General features: G+C 38.5%; 1 pseudogene; it reads left to right on the forward strand.

Annotated features, from left to right (window-relative positions):
- Positions 1-211: 211 nt before the first annotated feature.
- On the forward strand, positions 212-20,689 carry LOC139156025 (mucolipin-3-like; annotated as a pseudogene).
- Positions 20,690-22,747: the final 2,058 nt, after the last annotated feature.

Raw genomic sequence — 22,747 nt, forward strand, 5'->3', positions numbered from 1 at the left:
TATCTTTTTCACTGCTGTGATTAGTTGATGAAATAACATCGATGAGCTATAAGTTGGCATGGAAGGTGCTGTAATACTTGTAGTTTGGAGTTGAAACTCTCATTGTTGAAGGAGACAATCACACCTTGACTTTTAGATATGCTCACAAATACATGCATAGCATTTTTGGTTAATCGTTACAATATTGCTAATGTTTTTTTCTGTTCCAGCAATGGAAAATCCTGAAGTGCTTGTAGGCAGCTGCAGTACTCAGGATGATGAACATTTATACAGTGTAAAACATCATCAATGTGCCAGCTTCTGGAAGATCAGTTAAGAAGAAAACTTAATTTTTTCTTTATGAATCCCTGTGAAAAATTCTGGGCCCGAGGAAGGAAACCGTGGAAGCTGGGCATACAAATTGTGAAAATAGCTATGGTCACTATCCAGGTGAGATACACAGCTGCAGTACAATTATTACTTACACATTTTTAGCTACTGCTATATAAATTCAAGAAATTATAACCAGTTGAGTGACAACCTCTGATTTACTGCTTCTTTAGAGACTTGTGTTTTTAGAACCATCTGTACGGTTGGTATTTGAAACTTTCAGACCTTAATACAGGCAGTCCTCGACTTATAACCATTTGTTTAGTAACTGTCTAAAGTTACAAGGGCTTGGTCATATGATTAGAATTTGGGCGCTTGACAGCCAGCATATACTAATGATGGTTGCAGCATCCTAGAAACATGTGACCTGCATTTGCAATCTTCCCAGTTGGCTTCCAACAAGCAAAGTCAATAGGGAAAGCTGGATTTATTTAGCAACCACATAATTCAATCAATTACTGCAGTGATTCATTTAAAAACCATGCGCCCCCCCCCCCCACATATTTAAAAATAAAATCAGGTACAACTCATGTAATAATTGCCTTCCTTAGCAATAGAAATGTTGGTCATAATTGTGATTGTAAATCAAGGACCATCTGTAAGTATTGAAATGACCTGTGTTCTTACACACTGAATATTTTGGAAGAAAATATTTTTGTCAAGTATTTAGTATTGACAAATTTAATAATATTATATGTATCTTCATCATATGTTCTTCATCTGTGTTGCAAAAGAACTCTCATAAGTGTCAGCTAACATAGCTATCTCGTTTAGGAATTATAGAACTTTTAGTCCAAATATTTGATGGATGCTGGATTGGGGTAATGAACAGAATAGGCTATTAGTCAAGTGGAGACAATGAACAATATCAAGATTATAGTTGCAGTTTCATTTCATTATTATATATGTCACTCTTCAGCCTTCTACTAATTAAATGCTCATTGTTCACCAACTATAAGGAAATCTGTGTGTTCAGAATATAGTATGAAAATGTCCAATATGAACTATACTAATATTATATTATGTTTTTATTAGCAAAACAGATCCAAGATCAAAAAGAATAAAATAGTCATGATATTGAACTGGGCTAAATTATAAGTGTAACATAGTTACATAAATATAGGAGGAGTCTTTGACCACTGAATGAAAATAAAAGTTGTAAATCGGAGGGATGGTACCCAGCTCTTTTTTCCTATATGTTCAATTCCTGATTTATTTACCTTTCATACTCTCAGGGTAAAATGAAACTACCTAGAGAATGAGTAGGGAATGGTGGTAGAACTACTGTATTTTCCGGAATATACAGATAAGAGGCACCCTTTTCCTCCCTAAAAGAGGCTGAACATTTGGGTGTGACTTATACTTTGAATGTTACTTTTTCAAAGTTTTTTCCCCCAGCCCTAGCAAGGTGCTGACAATCTTCTCTGCTTCCTATGCCCTCCGAAGAAGGTTTTTTCCAGCCCCAAGTCTTTGCAGGCTTGCTTTCATTCCTACCCCCTCTGAAAAAGGCTTTTTCAGCCCTAACCAGAGGATAAAATAATGTGTTCGAGCTGAACTGACTAAGAACACTAACCAGATGAATACCTGATAGGTAGATTCCCCCCCTCTATTTTACTCCCCTGAAACTAAGGTGCGTCTTATACTCCAGTGTGTCTTATACTCTGAAAGATACGGTAGCTACGAATGCTCCATCAATTAAAAAAATTAATGTACTTGTGGTCAGAATGGACTTTTTGAGTATTTTAGCTGAAGAATTCCCTTTCTATTGATATTTTCAGCTTGTAGTTTTTGGTTTAAGCAATCAAATGGTGGTTACATTTAAAGAAGAAAACACGGTATCCTTTAAGCATCTATTCCTGAAAGGCTATATGGACAGCATGGATGACACCTATGCAGTGTACACGCAAACAGAGGTCTATGACCAGATCTCTTTCGCAATAAACCAGGTAATATTTATCTATCTATCTATCCATCCATCCATCCATCCATCCATCCATCCATCCATCCATCTATCTATCTATCGGCTGTATGTTCCAGCATAAGTCTGGAATGACTCAAGCAATTTTAAACAAACTTGGTACACATATGATTTACCCTCTGGAAACAAATACTGTGGGAGTAAGACACCCTAGTACCCCTTAGTGTGTGTGTGTGTTCCAGCATAACTCTGAAACATCTGGGCCATTAATGAGAGCGAGTGCAGCGTCCTAGAGTGGACATTGTCTATGATTCACTTCTGTCACAGCTTCCTCTAGAAAGCCAACCATGACATTTGCCCTCCACTGGGCCAATGGGAAAGCACTTGATATTCCCTTCTCTTGACAGAAGGTGGGCCAAAGTGCCATGATTGTAGAAAGGGTGGGAAAGAGGAGTGCGTTGGAGGGGGGAGGGACAGGGCAGGGGTGATGGGCATGGGGGTAGGGGGAAGAAAGGCCCCTCTCAATGACTCCCTGTTAGAGGCAGACGACGCCCCCTGGTGGATTTTGGGCAAAGTGCCAAGATTGTAGAAAGAGCGGAAAGAAGATCACATGGGAAGGGGAGGGCAGGGGTGATAGGCATGGGAGTAGGGGGCAAAAGACCCTTCTCAATGGCTCCCTGTCAGACAAATGCTTTGAGGTCTATAAATACCCGTGTAGCGCTGGGTTTTCAGCTAGTATTTTATAAAATATTGTACACTGAACCTAAACTAAGCTTGAAAAAGCCAAGTCATTATATGTAAACAGAAATGAATGGAAGGAAAATCACATTGGTTTCCTATACCCTAGAGCAGAGGTCCCCAACCGCCGGTCCGCGGACCCGGACCGGGCCGTTGGGGTTTTCCAGCCGGTCCGCGGCGCCGCTGCCCTCCCGGCAGAGGACATTATGCAGGACAGGGTGGGGCGTCGGGCCGGGCGGGGAAAATCAGGAGGCTCCTTTGGCGGCTGGGAGCTGCCTGGCTTTGTGATTTTGGCTGGGGGGGAGTTAGGAAGATCCTACTTCTCCCCCCCCCCCAGCCAAAAACTCAAAGCCTATCGCTGCTGGGGAAGCGGAATTGGGGAAGCCGGGAGAGGGCTGAGCCCGGCCGGCTTCTCCGCCGGCCTTGTATCCCCTCGAGGATTGCAAGGGCAAGAGAGCCGCGCCTTTCGGCTTCCGGAAGTGCTGGGCCGGGGGTTCGGGGGGGCCATGAACGCTGCCCGGAGCCAATAGCTGCTTTTGTGCTTACTCGAATTCCTGCTGCTGGTAAGCGCGCGCGGGTGGCCGGGTGGGAAGGGCGAGGCGCGAGGGGGAGGCAAGTGGAGAAGCGGAGAGAGAGAGAAGTGGACCAAAAGAAAGAAAAGGGAAAGAGAGGGAGGGAAAGAGAAATGGAGAGGAAGGAAGGAGAGAGGGGAGGGAGGGAGGGAGAGAAGGAAGGAAGAGAAAGGAGGGTAGAAAGAGAGGGAGAGAGAGAGGAGAGAGAAAGGAAGAGGAGAGATAGAAAGGAAGAGAGAGAAAGAAAGAGGGAGAGAGGGGGGAGAAAGAGAGAGAAAGAGATAGCAAGAGAGGGAGAGAGAGAAAGAGAGGGAGAGGGGAGAGAGAAAGAGAGAGGGAGAGAGGGGGGGAGAGAGAGAAAGAGGGAGAAAGAGAGAGGGAGAGAGGGAGGAGAGAGAGAAAGAGGGAGAGGGAGAAAGAGAGAGGGAGGGAGAGAGGGGGGAGAAAGAGAGAGGGAGGGAGAGAGGGGGGAGAAAGAGAGAGGGAGAGAGAAAGAGAGAGGGAGAGGGGGAGAGATAGCAAGAGAGGGAGAGAGGGAAAGAGGGAGAGAGAGGGGGGAGAGAAAGAGAGAGGGAGAGAGAGAGAGGAGATAAAGGAAGGGAGAGAAAGAAAGAGGGATAGAAAGAGAGTGAGAGGTGCTCAGTGAGCCTTTCTTTGAAGTTGCCTTTCCTTCTTTCTTTCTCTCTTTCTTTTGCTCTCTTGCTCTTTCATTCTTTTTTCTCTCTTTTGCTTTCTTTCTTTCTCTTGCTTTCTCTCCTTCCTTCCCTCCTTCCACTTCTTTCATTCCCCCTCTCTATTTTTATTTCTCTTTCATTCTCTTTCTTGCTTGCTTGCTTTCTTTCTTGCTCTTTTTCTTTCTCTCTTTTACCTTCCGTTCCTCTATTTCTTCTTTTCTTTCTCCTTCCTACCTTCTTCCCTCCCTCTCTTCCTTCAGTCTTTCCTCTCTTACTCTCCCCTTTCATAAGTTTCCTTGCTTCCTTCCTCTGCTCCTGTCCCTTCCCCCTTTCTTTCTTTCTTTCCTTCCTTCCTTTCCTCCCTCCATTTCTTGCTTTCCTTCTCCTTCCTCCCTTGTTTCCTCCCTCATTCCCTTCTTTCACTCCTTCCTCTCTTACTCTCCCCTTTCATAAGTTTCCTTGCTTCCTTCCTCTGCTCCTGTCCCTTCCCCCTTTCTTTCTTTCTTTCTTTCCTTCCTTCCTTTCCTCCCTCCATTTCTTGCTTTCCTTCTCCTTCCTCCCTTGTTTCCTCCCTCATTCCCTTCTTTCACTCCTTCCTCTCTTACTCTCCCCTTTCATAAGTTTCCTTGCTTCCTTCCTCTGCTCCTGTCCCTTCCCCCTTTCTTTCTTTCTTTCCTTCCTTCCTTTCCTCCCTCCATTTCTTGCTTTCCTTTTCCTTCCTCCCTTGTTTCCTCCCTCATTCCCTTCTTTCACTCCTTCCTCTCTTACTCTCCCCTTTCACCCCTCCCCAAAGAAGGTAAATTTCATACATAATTGGTATGTCGCAAAATAAAGTAGTTTTTAAAATGGCGGGGAGGGGGGGGCCCAGACACTTAGGCTGTATGGGGCCCCAAAATTCCTGATGGCGGCCCTGGCGCCACCCCTCCATAACCCCACCCCCATATGACCAAAGCCCCCCCCCCCCCCCCCACCGGGCCATGGAAAACTGGTCTAGCTTAAAGCCGGTCCCTGGTGCAAAAAAGGTTGGGGACCTCTGCCCTAGAGCTTGCATTGGCTCTAATGAGGCAAGAGATGCAGACCTTTTAATTCCATAGTAACCTCATGAGATAAAGGTAACACAGGCAATTGGCCCATAAAAATGAGGTTTTCTATGACTGAATCCATTTCACCGAGTTTTATTTGAAGCTTAGTCTTTGTAATTCTATTCATGAGATCAATAAATCTGAAAAGCAGTATGTTCCATCACAGACATTCTCTTGCGTCTCCAATTAGTTCAGTTTTAATTATCAGGCAGCTCCATTAACTGGTTGTACCTTGTCGCTTAGTTCTTACAGTTGCGTGCTAATTTGGTTGGAAATCACGCCTACGAAAAGAAAGGATCAGAAGAGACGCCCATGGCAATATGTCAGTACTTCTACAAGAGAGGAATTATCAGCCCTGGAAATGACACTTTCGATATTGACCCAGAAATTGAAACTGGTGATATACTGAACTACTCAAATCAGATAGATTGTTTCTGTGTGTGAGAGAGAAGAATGAGAGTGGGGTGGGCAGAGGTCAGAAAGAAAGACAACTTGAGCAAAGTCATAGTGTTTAAAAGCAAACACATAGTAATTTCCAGTATCATTACAATATAATGGGTAGACACTTCAGATGTTTTATTTGTACGGGAAGAAATTCAACTACTGCAGATAGTCCTCACTTAGCAATTGCTTCATTCAGTAACAGTTCAGAGTTACGACAACAGTGAAAAGGTATATTTAAGACCAATCCCTGAACTTGCAGCTATTGCAACATCCATTGTCACCTTCTCAGCTTGTTTCCAACAAGCAGAATCATTGTGGAAAATGGCAGGAAGTCACAAAAGTCACATGCCATTTTGCTTAACAACCTGTCATGGGATGTTTCACTTTATGACTATATCACTTAGTAACTGTGATTAGTAAGTGAGGACTACTTGTACATTAGAGTCTTGTTTAAGTCATGAAACCTGCAGTAGTGGTGCTTCATTTCATTCCTTGCCCCATTTCACTCAAATGATGTCAGCTTCAGTCAGACCTAGTATATTCCATATAGATGTACATTGTTTATATCTATGGAGATTCTCAGTCATCCAGGTTATGGTTGTCCTGAAGGTGCTTTTTCAAGAAGTAACTGGACTTTCTGGTTTTTCTTTGAAGATGTTTTGTTTCTCATCCAATAAGCTTCTTCAACTCTGAGCTGAAGAAGCTTCATGGATGAGAAACAGAACATCTTGAAAGAAAAACCAGAAAGTCCAGGTGCCTCTTGAAAAAGCATCTTTAGGGTGTACGTGGTTTAGTTTCCAAGTGGCCTGATACCCTGCTGATAAAAATGGCTGACTCATAGCCCAGTGTGTTGACTTTATTGTATCTGAAGCAGGTTCTTCATACTGGTAATTATTGAACAGGGTTAAGGGTGCATCTACTTGCAAGATACTGTAGTATAATCAAAATTGAAGCAATTGATGTCCCTCATCCACAAAAGTGTCTTGCCAACTCAACATTGCAAACATCACCAACACTAATTGGTGATTCAGGTTCAGGGTGAACTTTACTATTAGGAAAAGTGAGGCAGTGCCCTCAGACTGTAGACATGTGATAGAAAGCATTAGTAACCTGTTGGATGACATAAATGTTTGCTGTGTGGATTATTTTGCGCTCTTACTTTTGCCCTGAAGTATTGAAGAAAATGTCACCTTACAATGCACTTACAAATCCAGTTAGCTTACCTGCCTGAGCCATTCATGTTTATGTGCTTTAGGCAAATACCGAAATATATTGGCTGACTCTACTGGCCTCTGAAACTTTGTGAATAAATTTGAGTGGACAGTCTTAACTGTTCAACATGAATATTGATTACTGAACATATAGAATTATTGGTAGTGTCTGTTATGAGAATTCAGAAGCATTGTGACTTATTTTTGGAGTTTGGAAATAGTGACATAAATAATAATCTCTTAGCGAACTAATGTAGTAAACATATGTGCACAACATTTCCAAACAATACCAAAAGCTGAATTCTGTAAGGATATCTTAGCTTAAACCTCTTGGGTATGAAAGATATTAAAGGACTGTTGAAAGATTGAGGGTCTTTTCTTGATATATGTATGCAATTACATGAACCAATGTGTAACATATACAAATAATTACAGTACAAGAACTTTCTGAATTACTGTTTCTTCATTTTATTCAGATGGAAGTAATTCATAACTGCATTGAAACATCATTCTACAGTCATAAGTAGAAGGGCCTGTAACCATAGAAATTAGGGTATTAGGGTACTGATCTGTGGATCAAGTATAAAATTTCCTTTTTGGGTTTATTTTTAACAAGCAGATATTTTCAGGGATTCTTTATCAAATAAGAAGTTCAGTAAATATATGCATTAAATTAATGAAAAAACATAGCTGCTTTTTTCTTGCAAGTATGAAGAAAGATTTTACATCTCGTATTATTTAGATAAGACTACTAGTGACCAGATTGGATTTAATTTCCTTATTACTGATTTTCTGTCTTCCTCATCTTATTAAATATTGAGTATTTTCTATATGCCGTAAAGCATCTGTCTTCAAACAGAGTGTCTTTATGTGGAGCCAATACTACCTCTGGAAAATGAGACACTGAGGAAGACTCCTTTCAATTTCACTTTGGACTTCCAGAGGTGAGGAGAAATAAAAGTTGCTGGCATTCTTGAATATTTTTGGTAATGGTGAAATAAAGCTCTGGTCTCTGTTCTAGACTTGTAACTCTGACACTCACGTTCAAACTGAAGGCCATTAATCTCCAGACCATTCGACAACATGAACTCCCAGACTGCTATGATTTCACACTAACAGTAAGTACGGAGGTGGAGTCCTTGGAACTTTCTGAGCTTGGTTATTTATGTACAGATAAACTAGGAAGCAAGTAAAAAAAATTGAACTGATGAAGACTTGTAATTAGTCATTTTCTGAAGGGCAGGTTTGGGATGGGAGAAATGGGCCTAGATTGTGTCAGCTTCTTCTTAAAGTGGACTATTGCAGTATATACATTAGCAACTTAGAAGTAGAGAATAAAGTGAAATGATAACGCTGAAGCTAATCAAGAGGCAGGCACCAATGATTTATTGCTACCAGAGATTTGCCTGCCCACAGCTGCAAATACCCATTTGGTAAATCAGCTATTCTGTGTGTGTGTGTGTGTGTGTGTGTGTGTCCTACAATTCACATTAATTCTCGCGGTAACTCACCTACTCTTCTTTTAGTTAAGTTCAAAACATAATTCTGTATAGTATTAGCTTTTTGACAATAATATTAACAATAATATTAATACTTTTATTATGCGTGTAACTATATTGTAATTGTACATTTTAAAATTTGTTTCTATTTATTTTTGGTTGACTGTGGCTGGTGGTCAACTTGAATACTCCTCAGATGGAAAAGTGCAATAAAACCCAAATAGTGATAAGAATAGAAATATTTCTGAAACAATATTAAAAAGATGAAGACATTGGGTCATGTTCTCTTGTTAAGTTTTGTTCGAGGATTATTCAGATATAGTCTTCCTTTATTCTATTTCTCCACCTTATTTTTAAACTGCTTAGATTTGGGGGAGAATGGTACACTGACAGAACTAAACTAACTCCAAGCATTTTCTGTTTTCTACAAAATATGCTTTTTATATGCCATCACTGCTTCAAAGTTATACTTCAAGCTAACTATAAGACTTTATGGCTTTTTTGAGAAGAATAGTAGATAGATAAATAGATGGATGGATGGAAGGTAGGTAGATAGATAGATATAGATTTTGATTTTATTACCAAGCATTAGGTATAAACTATTCAGATTCTATCTGAACTAACGAGTGTTTAGAAATAAGAATAATAGCATCTTTTCTATCTCCACAATATCTACAGATACTCTTTGATAACAAAGCTCATAGTGGAAGAATTAAAATAAGCCTAGACAATGATATTGCCATCAAGGAATGTAAAGACTGGCATGTTTCTGGATCAAGTAAGCTTAAAAAACATACTTTTGTTATTACTTATTTAGTGCTTATTAGGTTTTATTGAAGGCCTAGTGATGCATGATGTTAAATATAGTATTTGCTATGATCTGTAGTAACTATATTTTTAAAAGTATGTTTGTCAACTGAGCACGCAATTTGAATATGTGTGTTACATCATTTCACCTATAGTCCTTAAAAAAGTCTCTTTCTATATGGTTAATATTTACATTACTGGCGAAATTCAAAATTTTTCCCTACCAGTTTGGTGGGTGAGGTTTGGTGGGCGTGGCAAGGAAGGATACTGCAAAATCTTCATTCCCACCCCACTCTGGGGCCAGCCAGAGATGGTATTTGCCGGTTCTCCTTATTAGTCAAAATTTCCACTACTGGTTCTCCAGAATCTGTCAGAACCTGCTGAATTTCACTTCTGATTTACAGTATATTAGAAGGGAATTCCCCACAATGGGAAATTTGCCCCAAGTGCAAATAACTATATAACTTGAGGGAGGAGGGGTCCTCTTTAGACTACCAAAAGTGTGAAGCATTCATTCTTTTTGATGGCTTTGAATCCTTTAATTATCCACCTCTCCCTGTATTGAAAAATTAAGTAAGATGGAGGCCTCTTCTCCATTATTAGCACTCTCTCAAGGCAATTTCACGAAGAAAATTTCCCCTCAGAAACAAATGAGTATGTGTTCTATGAGTGTATCAGGTTGACTATTATGCATAGACAGGTAAATCAATCTTTTTTTCCCAGTACAGAAGAATACCCATTATATGATGATCTTTGATGGTTTTGTCATACTGACATGTCTTGCATCACTGATTCTCTGCACACGATCTGTAATTAAAGGAATTTATCTACAAAGGGTAAGCTTATGTTTGTCAGTATCTCTTAATAAATTTAATTGCAGGTTTTAAATAGCAATTTCTCTTTTCTTGCCCTCTCACGTATCCTAGGAATTTGTGACTTTTTCCAACATCACTATAAGAAAGAAGTATCTTTCTCTGATCTAGTGGAATTTGTCAATGGATGGTATATCATGATCATCGTTAGTGACCTTCTTACCATAGTTGGTTCTACATTAAAGATGGAGATACAAGCTAAGGTAAGTGACTTGAATGCTGATTAGATGGCCTGTGTTCCAGTTTTGGAAGTCCCAATTGAAATCTTATTGACCAACCTGAATTTTGTTATTTTTATAGTTCACTTGAGTCTTCAACTGGGGAAAATGGTCACATTGAGAAAACTGCTGCTCCAGAGAAGGCATTTTTCTAGCTGTATATTTTACCTATCCATGGTAATATCATTAGAAATTAGAAATGAGCAGTATCTGTGCATATCATCAAAAGTCTATTAATTTGCTGTGCAATGCATTTGTGCTCTTTGTCCACCAGGAAACAGCCCTGACATTTTTAGCCCATTTCTTTTTAATGGAATAAGGTTTACTCACCTCCCAACAACGGTCTCCTAATCTACGTAGCAGAACTTTATGTCTCCCATCTCAGTGTCAAAAGAAAAGAAAATATGGTATCCCCAAGAGTTAAAATGAATATAAAAGGTCCTTTTTTTATGGGCACCCCCCTAAAATTCCGTTAGTGTAATTTATTGAACATCATCTTAATCTTCATATAGAGTCTGACAAACTATGACGTCTGCAGTATCCTGTTAGGAACTTCCACCATGCTTGTGTGGCTTGGAATGATCCGCTACCTCAGCTTCTTTAAGAAATATAATGTAAGGATCTTCTGGAACACTCATGCTCTTGGTATTCTTTTCTGTTATTAACTGGCAATGCTGAATGTCTTTGGAAAGTCTAATGAGCATCTCTGGGTTTTTCTTGGGCCTTGTTTTTCAGCTGCTTATTTTAACTCTCCGTGCAGCATTGCCCGATGTCATTCGATTTTGCTCCTGTGCGGTTATGATCTATCTGGGTTATTGTTTCTGTGGCTGGATTGTGCTGGGCCCATATCATGCTAAGGTACTGTGAGTTGGATGTTTGTCATCTAGTTTTGTATCTGAAGGGTCTTGCGCAAATGTTAACCAAATGAGCACGCTGCCAAGATATCTGAAAGGCCAGTTTATCACTTTAGTTATGTAACTATACATGATCACCAGAATATGGAGTTGTCACGTATAGGTATATATTCTGCATTATCTGAGGCACTGATGCACATTAATAAAATATTGTAATATCCAGAGATTTTCATGGGCTGGTATTGAGTAAAACATGTAACATTTATTTGCAGTTTACTGTATTTGACCAGTATTTTTTAAACAACTTGAGCAAAAAATGGAAATAATTTTCTTTTCTTTTGTCTGTTTGTTCCTGAATATTTGTTCTCTTCTAGTTCCATACCTTGAATATGGTTTCTGAATGTCTTTTCTCTTTGATAAATGGAGATGACATGTTTGCTACTTTTGCAAAAATGCAACAGAAAAGATACCTGGTGTGGCTGTTCAGCCGGATCTACCTCTACTCCTTCATTAGCCTCTTTATCTACATGGTCCTGAGTCTCTTCATTGCCTTAATTACAGACACGTATGAAACAGTGAAGGTACATAAACAACACTATAGGATGTTACGTTTAATTTTTGAAATGTGAATTTCCAAAAGTTCTGAAATAGTTTTCTGAATATCAAATGATTTTGTTCATTTCATTAGTCTCTTGTGCAAACAGAGATATTCTACACCTTTGCAAGAATTCAGCATAACATCATGACATCGTCATACAAATGACACAGAGCTCTGATAAGTTCATATTTACTGCAAGTAAGCAAAAAAGGGCCATTTGCATGATGACATCATGATGCAGTGTCATCATTTATTCAGTCTATGTCAAACTCACAGAGTCATGTTACCGTCATATAAGGTATTGCGATGTTTCCCCCCTTTGCGGAACTGGGGTGGACTTGGCCTGCGCATAATGTATCCAAATCACAGGCCATCTGTTCGATTTATTCCATAGCTGAGTGATAAGTTTTTTGTATTTAATTTTTTTTTGTTAGCATGGTTTATCTGGTTCTAAAGAACTGAGCAAGTTCTTTAGAACAACCAAGACTGAAGTTTAAGGCTATAATCTATTGCTTAATTTTCCAACTCTAATCTGAACTACTATGCTTAATTTCCCTTGGGCAAGAGGACATGTACTATGATAACAGTTGTTTTTCCCTTCCCATTGCCTATAATATGAGGGAATCTCTTCAGAAGATAGTTTGGGTGCTCCAACTTCCTAATGTCCTCTGTAGGCCCTAAAGACAAAAAAAATATGAAAAGCCCTCAAGCACTCTTCTTGCAATACTGACATGAGAAGAACCTAGGAGCAAGACAATATTTTAAGTTAATGTTATGTTTATATTGAATTACAAGGATATTTAATTCAACACAATTCCTATGATTTTTGTTGGTTTTGATGCAAAGTTGTGTCTAATTTATCGTGACCCCATGGACAATATTCCTTCAGGCCTTCCTGTCCTCTACCATCCCCTGAAGTCCATTAAATCTCACGCTGTCTGCTTCAGTGACTCCATCCAGCCACCTCATTCTCTATCATCCCCTTATTCCTTTGCCCTCAATCTCTCCCAGCATTAGGTTCTTCTCCAGTGAGTCCTTCCTTCTCATTAGGTGGCTAAAGTATTTGTGTTTTATCTGCAGCATCTGGCCTTTTAAAGGGCAGTCAGGGTTGATATCTAGGACTGACCGATTTAATCCCCTTTCAGTCCAAGGGACTCGCAGAAGTCTTCTCCAGCACCATATTTCAAAGGCCTTGCTCCCTCTCTATTATTTTATTACTGCCTGAGCAGCCGTCTGCATCTTCAGGTAGCTAACGTACGATTTGACAAAGCAGATTTGGCTCTGGTTAGCTTTCATATCGGAAGTTGAAAAAAATCTAGTGCTGTGGGAGGTTGAAAACCCATCCTGGAAGATGGCAGAACCACATCACTTTCTTACCATTCCTGGGCAATAAAACTGAATGGATGTATCCATGTAAATCACAAGGGTCCAGAGAAGATGGCTTTGCTCTTTGATTTCAGAATTTTCCTCTTGTCTCATATGAAAAAGTATAATTTGGCAGCATCATTTGGAAGACATCTGAATATTTCCTCCAAGGCTACTAGAGTCTGCCTGGAATCCTGAGGCTCAAAGTTGTGTTCCCCTGTCATTTCTACCAGGGTTTCAAGACCAATAAAATGCAGATTACAAGTCCACCCTAATCTCCCAATCTCATGTGGAAACTTGGGGGAAGGTGGATGAGAAATAGGGTTCAAGAACCTCACTTTTCTACTCATTTAATGGCTTCTAACTCACCAAGAGAAACCTGACCTTTCCTATTTTTCCTCACCCCTCTTTAAAAATTGTGTTTTTCATAGCCATATAATATCCACTGGAGTTGTACTACATAACAACTTTTTTTTTTTTAGCATTACCAGCGTGAAGGCTTTCCAGAGACAGAACTTCATTCATTCATAGCCCAGTGCAAAGACCTGCCAAACTCTGGAAGATACAGATTAGAAGAGGAGAGTCCTATAAATATTTTCTGTTGTTGTAAAAGGTTGGTGACTAAAGGCCTGGGTGACAGATGCATCATCTGACAGTTTTGTTTCTTCAATATTTAATTAAGTTGACTGCTGTGAGAATAGAAAGCAGGTTAACAGAACATCAGTCTTGAATCTAGTGAAACTGTAGGCACTTCCTCATAAGCCTAGTGACCCTACACTGTTTTGAAAGCTGCTCTGGATTCCCATGATCCCCCAATGTCATAGATAGATAGATAGATAGATAGATAGATAGATAGATAGATAGATAGATACCAATTTTTCAGAATTGCAAATGGTTAAAAGTGAAAGCAATTACTGATTTATTTTAAACTTTCTGAGGTTTGAGGAATAAAGATACCAGTGAACCTTTAAAATAATGGTGCATAAAATAACTTTGGTGTCAGTTATACTTTTGTAAAGTGAGCAATTGTGATTATCCCCACTAATTCTTTGGGGTTTTTTTTTTTTTTTGTTGGGTTTTTTTTTTAATCTTTTTTTTTTATACAACCAAATGTATTAAACAAATATTATGACATCAAAATGCTCGCTAGCAATTATCAGACTCTGCCTAAGTTCCTTGTATTTCAATATTTTTTTTCTATTTTAGAAGTTTTATTAGTTTTTATCACAATTATACAAACTGAAAAAAAATGGTAGGTAACTTTACATTGTTTCTCATTTTACAAACCCCTCATAATTATATAAGAAACATAAAATAAGTCATAAAAAGAAAGGAAAAAAGCATATATAAAAGTTTCCCCCCAAAACAGTTATATTAATCTCTTTCCCTCCCCTTCGCCCTACCCCCCCAACCTCCCCCCCCCTCGAACTTCCCAGAGTGAAATCAAATTATCAATTCCCTTAAAATCAAAGTCGTACGTACTTAAATTCTATATTATCTATTATCCTCCCTGACTCTACTACCTTCACACCGCAATCCATTTAGGCTCATTATACTAATAAAAATCCTAAACTATTCATATGCTATTTGAAATTTTTTAGAATGATATTTAATTTGAATATAATCAATCCATTTTTTCCAGTCTAATATGTATTTTTCATTCGAGTGATCTTTCATGTAGGCCGATATCTTCGCCATCTCTGCTAAGTTCATGACCTTTATTGTCCATTCTTGAATTGTGGGTAACTCTTCCTTCTTCCAATATTGGGCAATCAAGAGTCTCGCTGCTGTTATTAGATTCAATATCAATTTAATCTCTATACTTGTACAGTCTGTGGTAATACCTAATAAGAACAACTGTGGTGTAAACTTCAATTTTTTCTTAAGAACATTTTGCATAATCCACCATATTTTTATCCAAAATGCTTTTACTTTTACACATGTCCACCACACATGAAAGTAAGTAGCGTCCATACAATCACATCGCCAGCATTTAGGCTGTATATCAGGATACATACTAGCCAACTTCTTAGGATCCAAGTGCCATCTATAAAACAGTTTATAAAAGTTTTCTCTCAAATTTTGAGCTTGTGTGAATTTAACATTTCTTACCCATATTACTTCCCATGTATCTAATGTGATCGTTTCCTCAAAATTCTGTGACCATTTTATCATACAGTCCTTAATTAATTCTGTTTCGGAGTCTTTTTCTATAAGTATATTATATATTCTTTTTATGTGCTTTGGACCTTGGTCCTTAATTTGTTTTATTAATTGTCCTTCCTGTTGTTCCATACCAAGTCTTTGATCCTTTTGCCATCTATCCTTCAACTGAGCATATTGAAACCATGTTTGCACTAATCCTTCTTCTTTTAGATCATTCAAAGATTTTAATTGTAATACTCCATCAGTTAATTTCAATAATTCCTTATATGTTACAACATCATGCCTTTGTTCAAAACTAGTATTCTCTATTGCGTGTCTGGGCACCACCCATATAGGTACTTTATAATCCATTATCCCTTGATATTTTCTCCAGACACGCAACAGAGCATTCCTTAGTACATGGCTCTTGAAAGTCCTGTCCACCTTTTGATTATAAACCAAATAAGCATGCCAGCCATATAACAATTCATACCCTTCTATATTCAATATCATTTCATTAGTTAAGTTTACCCAGTCACTTATAGCTACCAAAACTGTTGCATCATAATACAATTTCAAATTAGGCAATTTTAGGCCACCTCTTTCTCTCGTATCCTGCATTATTTTCATTTTTACTCTTGGTTTTTTCCCTTGCCAAACATATTTATTAATTCCTCTCTGCCATTCCAACAATTTTGACTCATTTTTAAGTATTGGAATCATTTGATACAAAAACAAAAATTTGGGTAAAACATTCATTTTGATTACCGCTATCCTCCCCAACAATGATAATTGCAATTTTTTCCATTTATCCATCTCTATCTGTATCTTGGACCATAAAGTTTCGTAGTTATACTTATATAATTTTCCATTGTCTACTGAAATATAAACCCCCAGGTATTTTACTTTCTTCACGATCTCACACCCAGTTGCCTTTACCAAACCTTCTTTTTGATTCCCTGTCATATTTATTGTTATCATCTTGGTTTTCCCCACATTGACTTTAAAACCAGATACCTTTCCATACTCCTTGATAATTTCCATTAATACCTTAGTAGATTGTAGAGGCTGTGTTAATGTTACCACCACATCATCTGCAAATGCACGCACTCTATAATCATAGTGTTTAACTTTAACCCCCCTTATTTCCTCTACTTTACGTATTTTATTTAACAGCATTTCCAAAGTTAATATAAACAATAGCGGTGATAATGGGCAACCCTGCCTTGTACCTTTACCAATTTGAAAAGATTCTGTTAAATTCCCATTAATTATTATCCGTGCAGTTTGTTCTTTATATATTGCTTTAATAGACTGAGTAAAATATTCTCCCATTTGCATCGTTTGAAGTATCTTTTCCAAAAATTGCCAATTCAATCTATCGAACGCTTTCTCAGCATCTAAAAACATTAGCACCGCCGGAGTCTGAATATCTCTCCTAAGATACTCCAATATATTCACAATTTGTCTAACATTCTCTCTCATCTGTCTACCTTGTATAAAACCTGTTTGATCTTTATGTATTATCTGTTGCATAATTGGCATCAGTCTGTTAGCTAAAATTTTTGTAAAGATTTTATAATCTATATTAAGCAGTGATATAGGTCTATAATTCTTAGGCTGAGTGTGATCTTGATCTTCTTTTGGAATTAATGAAATAAAAGATGTTTTCCATGATGGAGGGATCCCATTTCCTTCTTGTATTTTATTAAATAATTCTTTAAGTGGTTCTACTATCTCATCCTGAAGGCTCTTATAATACACTGCTGTCAAACCATCCGTGCCTGGAGCCTTACCTATTTTTAACTGTTTAATTGCTAATAAAATATCTTCTTTAGTTATATATAAGTTCAATTTCTCTTTTTGTGCTTCGGGGATTTTAAGAATGCACTCCTTGTCTAAATATCTATCTATGTCAGTACCTTGTATTTTGTCTTTTGTGTACAAATCTTTATAAAAATCTATAAAAGCCTTTTTAATCAAATCCTGTTGAGATACCTCTTTACCTTTATATAATACCTTATCTATTGTTCTCATTTTTTGCTTTTTCCTTAACATATATGTTAACCATCTCCCAGGTTTATTTGCATTGCAAAAATTATTATGTTTTGCATATTGCAAATTAGTAGCTACTTGGTCTGAGACCAACATATTAAATTGTGATCTTAATAATGTAATTATTTCTCTAATTTTCTTATCCTCTGGGTTATATATCAGTTCTTGTTCTTTCTTTTTAATTTCTTTTTCCAATTCCTCTTTTTTTTAATTCTGTTTCCGTCTATAAACATTATTCTGGTTAATTAATACCCCCCTCATGAAAGCTTTACTTGCGTCCCAGACCATATCTATCGTTGTTTCCTTTTGCATATTTAAGATAAAAAATTCCTTCATCAGCTTTTTACATTCCGAAACATTCCCCTCATATCTAAATAAATTTTCATTTAATCGCCACGTTCTCCTAGGTTTCTCTCCCGTTTCCAACTCCATCCATACTGGGCTATGGTCTGACAGCGTTCTTGGACAAATCTTTATCTTCTTAACCCTAGAACAAAAATCATTTGTTATTAGTATAAAGTCAATTCTTGAGAATGAGTGATACCTATCCGAAAAAAAAGTAAAATCTTGTTCTTTATCATTCCTTTCTCTCCATAAATCTCTTAATTCTATATCATCCATCATATCAAAAAAAGATTTAGGGAGCTTAGCCTTATTTTGAATATTCTTAGAAGGGCCCTTCTTGTCTATTTTAACATCAATTACTCCATTCCAATCTCCCATCACTATATATGATTTACGATCCAAGTTTATTAATTTTTTATGTAATAACTCATAAAATTTTCCTTGCTGTTGGTTAGGTGCGTATATTCCAACTACCATAAAATTCCTTGTCTCTATTGTTAAGTCAATTATTATATATCTGCCCAGATTATCAGCTTCAATCACTTTAACTTTAAGATCAGGTCTTACATATACAACAATTCCATTCTTTTTTTCCGGAGCCGATGCAATATATGGTGTCCCTAGTTTTGCGTTCTGTAAAAACTTTTGGTCTTCAGATTTTATATGAGTCTCTTGCAAACATATTATATCATTTTTAAATTGTTTCAGATGGTGAAATACTTTTCTTCTTTTTTGCGGTGAATTCAAACCATTAACATTCCATGTCAAAAATTTAATTGCCATCTTTGGCACCCGAAAGCCTCTGGAGCACTGCCTCCAAGTCCGCTGGAGTCGTTTTATATCTGGCTCCTCCCACTGCTTTCGATCCATCCACCACTTGAGCATATGTCATCAGAGGTATCTTGGTCTCTTGCGCTCTACGCCTTACTGCTGCACGTGTTTGCCTCTGGTCTTGTAATTTTAGTTGTTTCTGGGTTTTACCCATAGCTATCCTCTCTTCTGGTGGTTGTATTGAGCCTTCTTGTATAGCCATCGCTCCTTCTTGTGCCTGCTCCTTCGTTGATGCTATTGCTTGTTCCTGACGTGCCTTTAGAATTTTTTCATAAAAGTCTCTTGCTTTCCCCACTGTATTAAGACGATGTCTTTCTCCCTTGTATGTGACTGTTAATCCATATGGGACATCCCATCTATATTGTACTTGCCGCATTTTTAGCTCAGTGACCAGAAAAGAATAGTCCTTCCTTGTTTTTAACATCTGGGGAGGGATTTCTTTTAATACAACAACTTCTTGCCCTAGGACTTGAAGTTTATTTTGAAATGAATGTTGTATAATTCTGTTTCTAATACCTCTTGTAACAAAATATATAACAACATCTCTTGGTAATTTCCTTTGTTTAGCAATCCATGAATTCACACGGTAAATTTTATCAATATTCCAAGCCCAGTCAACATCTTTTTCATCTAGAAATTTCTCCAGGGCGTCTGCAAAAATTTGTCTTAAATCTTCTCCTTCATTTTCTCTCAGACCTCTTATTCTGATAGCCCCTTCCATAGATCTATATTGCATCATTACACATTCAGCATCTGATTTTTCTATCTTCTCTTGTACCTCCTCCATTTTATTTTCCAGCTGTAAATTAACTTGTTCAATTTCTTGTATTTGTAACAGTATCCCTTGGAATGCTAACACAATATCCTCCCTCATCGCCTCATGTTGATGTTGTATTGTTTCTGTCACACCATCTACTTTTTCCTCCCATTTCTCCTCCATTTTCTGAATTTTTTCTTCTAACTCTTCAGATTGTTTTTTAAAACCCATTTGTATTGCCTGGTGCAACTCCTGTATAGTTGTGGCTGGTGGGTCTAGGAATGGTGCTTTGAGCTGTTGTTTAGAAGCCATATCCAAATCAAATTGACTGTCCTTTCTTCTTTATATTCTATCTTAAATACTTTGTCCCCACTCTTTCTTTCCTTCTCTTTTCCCCCTTTCCAGAAGACTAATTGTTAAGTTTACAAGGGAAGTCCATTTAATTTAAGCAGGGAAAGTTTTTGTGCCGGCTCGAATTTGCAATCACTAACAATCACTCTCGCTCAAACTTTCACTTTTCACTTTTCACTTTCATTTCTGCCTAGCACAGCGCCATTTTCACAGCAGGGAGCACAGCAGGGAGCACAGCAGGGAGTTTCAATAGAGTAAAAAAAAAAAAGACGATACTTGCTATTTTCTTTCCTTTTTCCTCGCAATTCACTCTGCCTGCAACGATATATTCTTCCAAAAGCTTTAGTTGTTACAATCTTGCAGGGATGGTCGTGTCGCTTCGGTCTGCTTTGCTTCAGCAGAAACACCTCGGAAGCGGAGCTTTCACCAGGCACAATAGGGAGCTTCCCTCTTACCTCCCCGGAAAATTCTCTGGGGGGTCGAAAGGGGCTCTACCCTTGCCCAGCTGCTCTCTTCACCCTCTTCTCACAGGGGGTGAAGTTTTCAAGCTGCTAGACAGCCGATTTTCGCTGTTCTAGCGACTACACTATCTCGAGGGTTGGCAGTCCCAGAGGAGGCTACCAGCAGCGACAGCGGTGCCACCGGAAGTCTCAATTCTTTGGGGTTTTTTAACAGTACGGTTTCTAACCTTGCACTTCTTATTCAGGGTGACTTATTTTTATTAAAATTATTTTCTTTAGATCAATAGATCTTGTTTGATTTATAAAATGGGACCATTTTGATTTCTTTATTATATTTTTGAGCAGCTGGATAACATCTCTGTACCTTTTTCCCTTCTTTAGGTCTTAATAAAAACATTGGCAAAAATTGCTGAAAGTAGTTGGAGATTCTGGAGCTGGACAACCATCACAGATTCAGTAAGAAATCATCAAAGAGGAAAGAAAGGAATGAAGGGAAAGAGAGACAAAAAAGAAAAAAAAGAAATAGAGGAAGAAAGAAAGAAAGAAAGAGGAGGGGGAAAAGGAAGAAAACAGAGAGAGAGAGAAGAGGAAGGAAGCACCACAAACTGTGGTTCTAGACATCGTTTCAGAAGACACCTTGAAACAACACAGCAATTTAGGGCTGGAAGACATCTAGGAGGTCATCTAGTCCAACCCCCTGCTGCAGCAGGAAAGCTTACACTGTCTGGATTATTTTGGTGCCTCTAACAGAGAGAACAATTGCCAGAAAGAAGAAGGAGTTTACTAGGACAAGGCTGCCATGCAGAGGAAGGCAGAGATAGTCCTTAACTTATGACCACAATTGAGCCCAATTGAGCGTTGTTAAGTGAGTTTCACCACATTTTATTCAATCCATGACATCTCCTGGCTCTAATAGTGATGTGCAAACTAGGGAAGTAAATCTGAAGGCATGTGGAATGTTTTAATGTACAGAAGTCAGAGTTAAATGTGTGGCAGAGCGTGAACTCTGGGTATGTTTTTTCCAAATGCAATAAGTGAGATTGAAAATGTATAGTTTCAGAAGAGGTGTGTGTGTGTGCGTGTACATGCACATACAGTACACATAGTAGATAATGTATATTTTTGTGTGCCTGTATGTAATATGTAAGTCTACATATGGCATATATACATAGGATTAAATAACATAGTTTGCATGCTCAGTAATAGTAAATAGATAGGGAAATTGTATCTCATTGAGGTGAGGAGAGGCCAGACACCCTAACCCTAACTAACCCTTGATGTTAGTGATGTCAAGTTGGCCACCCTGACTCAGTCACATGACCACCCAGCCACCCCACCCCAGTCACATGACCACAAAGCCGCTCCCACCCAGTTATATGACCGACAAGCAACTTCTACAAATTAAGCCACGCCCACAAAATTCTCATCCAAAATTCAAAGCTTCCAAGCACTGTGTGAACACATGAATAGCATGGTCTGAGTGATCAGGGTTTGTTCCTGTTCCTTTTAATACTAAAAGTAGATGAGACCATTAGGTGAGGTCATTTGGCAAATGTAGTATAGCATTATGTGGTCCCTTGTGGGCTCTTTTCTTTCAGCTTAACCTAGAATGAAAGGAACGGAAGGCTTTCTTTGCTGGTGCCCAAATACTAGCTGTCATGGCTGTAGAACCAGGAGCCAGCCCAGAATTCTGCTTTCTAGAAAAATGACTTGGGAGGAAGGCTTCTCCTGGCATGGAGATGATGTGCTCCATTTCAGGAGGGGTGAGCAGAGCCTGGCTTCTTCCCTTTCAGACAAAGTGGCAAGGGGCTTGTGCTCCTCTCCAGCATCTTTGCTCAGCCGGGGAAATTACTGCGTAGGAAAGCAAGCAAAGCTTCCTATCCTTGGCACGGTGTGGCTTGATGGTTTGGTAGTGCTGCAGCCTGCTTTGGACGGCCTATGCAAGGCCAGATCCATTTTGGTGGTCCATCCCAGGTACCTTACGGATACAATGGATTTCTGGTGACAGCCTGGTTTACCAGTGATCTTGTTCTCTTGGCACAATTGCTTCTGAACATTAAATGTGTGTGGGTGGCTCCTTGGTTTGTTTGTAATAATAATAATAATAATAATAATAATAATAATAATAATTATTATTATTATTATTATTATTTAGTAGATTTGTATGCCACCCCTCTCTGAAGACTTGTAAATTTACCTTGTTATTCAAAGTAAATAAATCTGATATGTTTCTGTGGTGTGTGTGTGTGTGTGTGTGTGTGTGTGTGCAAGTGTCAGGCAATGGCCAGCTGCCAAATAAATGGCTTTTTGAGAATCAAAACCAAACAAACACACCAGTTCATAATGAGATTTCAAGCTTTATTAAGTACCTGTAGGAGGCAAATTAAATGGAGGAAATATCAAGTCCAAAGATCATTTTTTAGCTGCTGGGAACTCCAGTTCAAGCAACGGAGATATTCTGAGGCCCTGGATAAGCCGTGGTCTGGTCTTGCCATGACCCTGGAATTTGGCTGCCAAACTTTAATTAAAAAGTTGAAATTGGACTTCAACTGCAAAGCTCAGAGCTGAAAGGGCAATTTCA

The sequence above is a fragment of the Erythrolamprus reginae genome, unplaced genomic scaffold (assembly GCF_031021105.1).
Source record: "Erythrolamprus reginae isolate rEryReg1 unplaced genomic scaffold, rEryReg1.hap1 scaffold_233, whole genome shotgun sequence".
Lineage (NCBI taxonomy): Eukaryota > Metazoa > Chordata > Lepidosauria > Squamata > Dipsadidae > Erythrolamprus > Erythrolamprus reginae.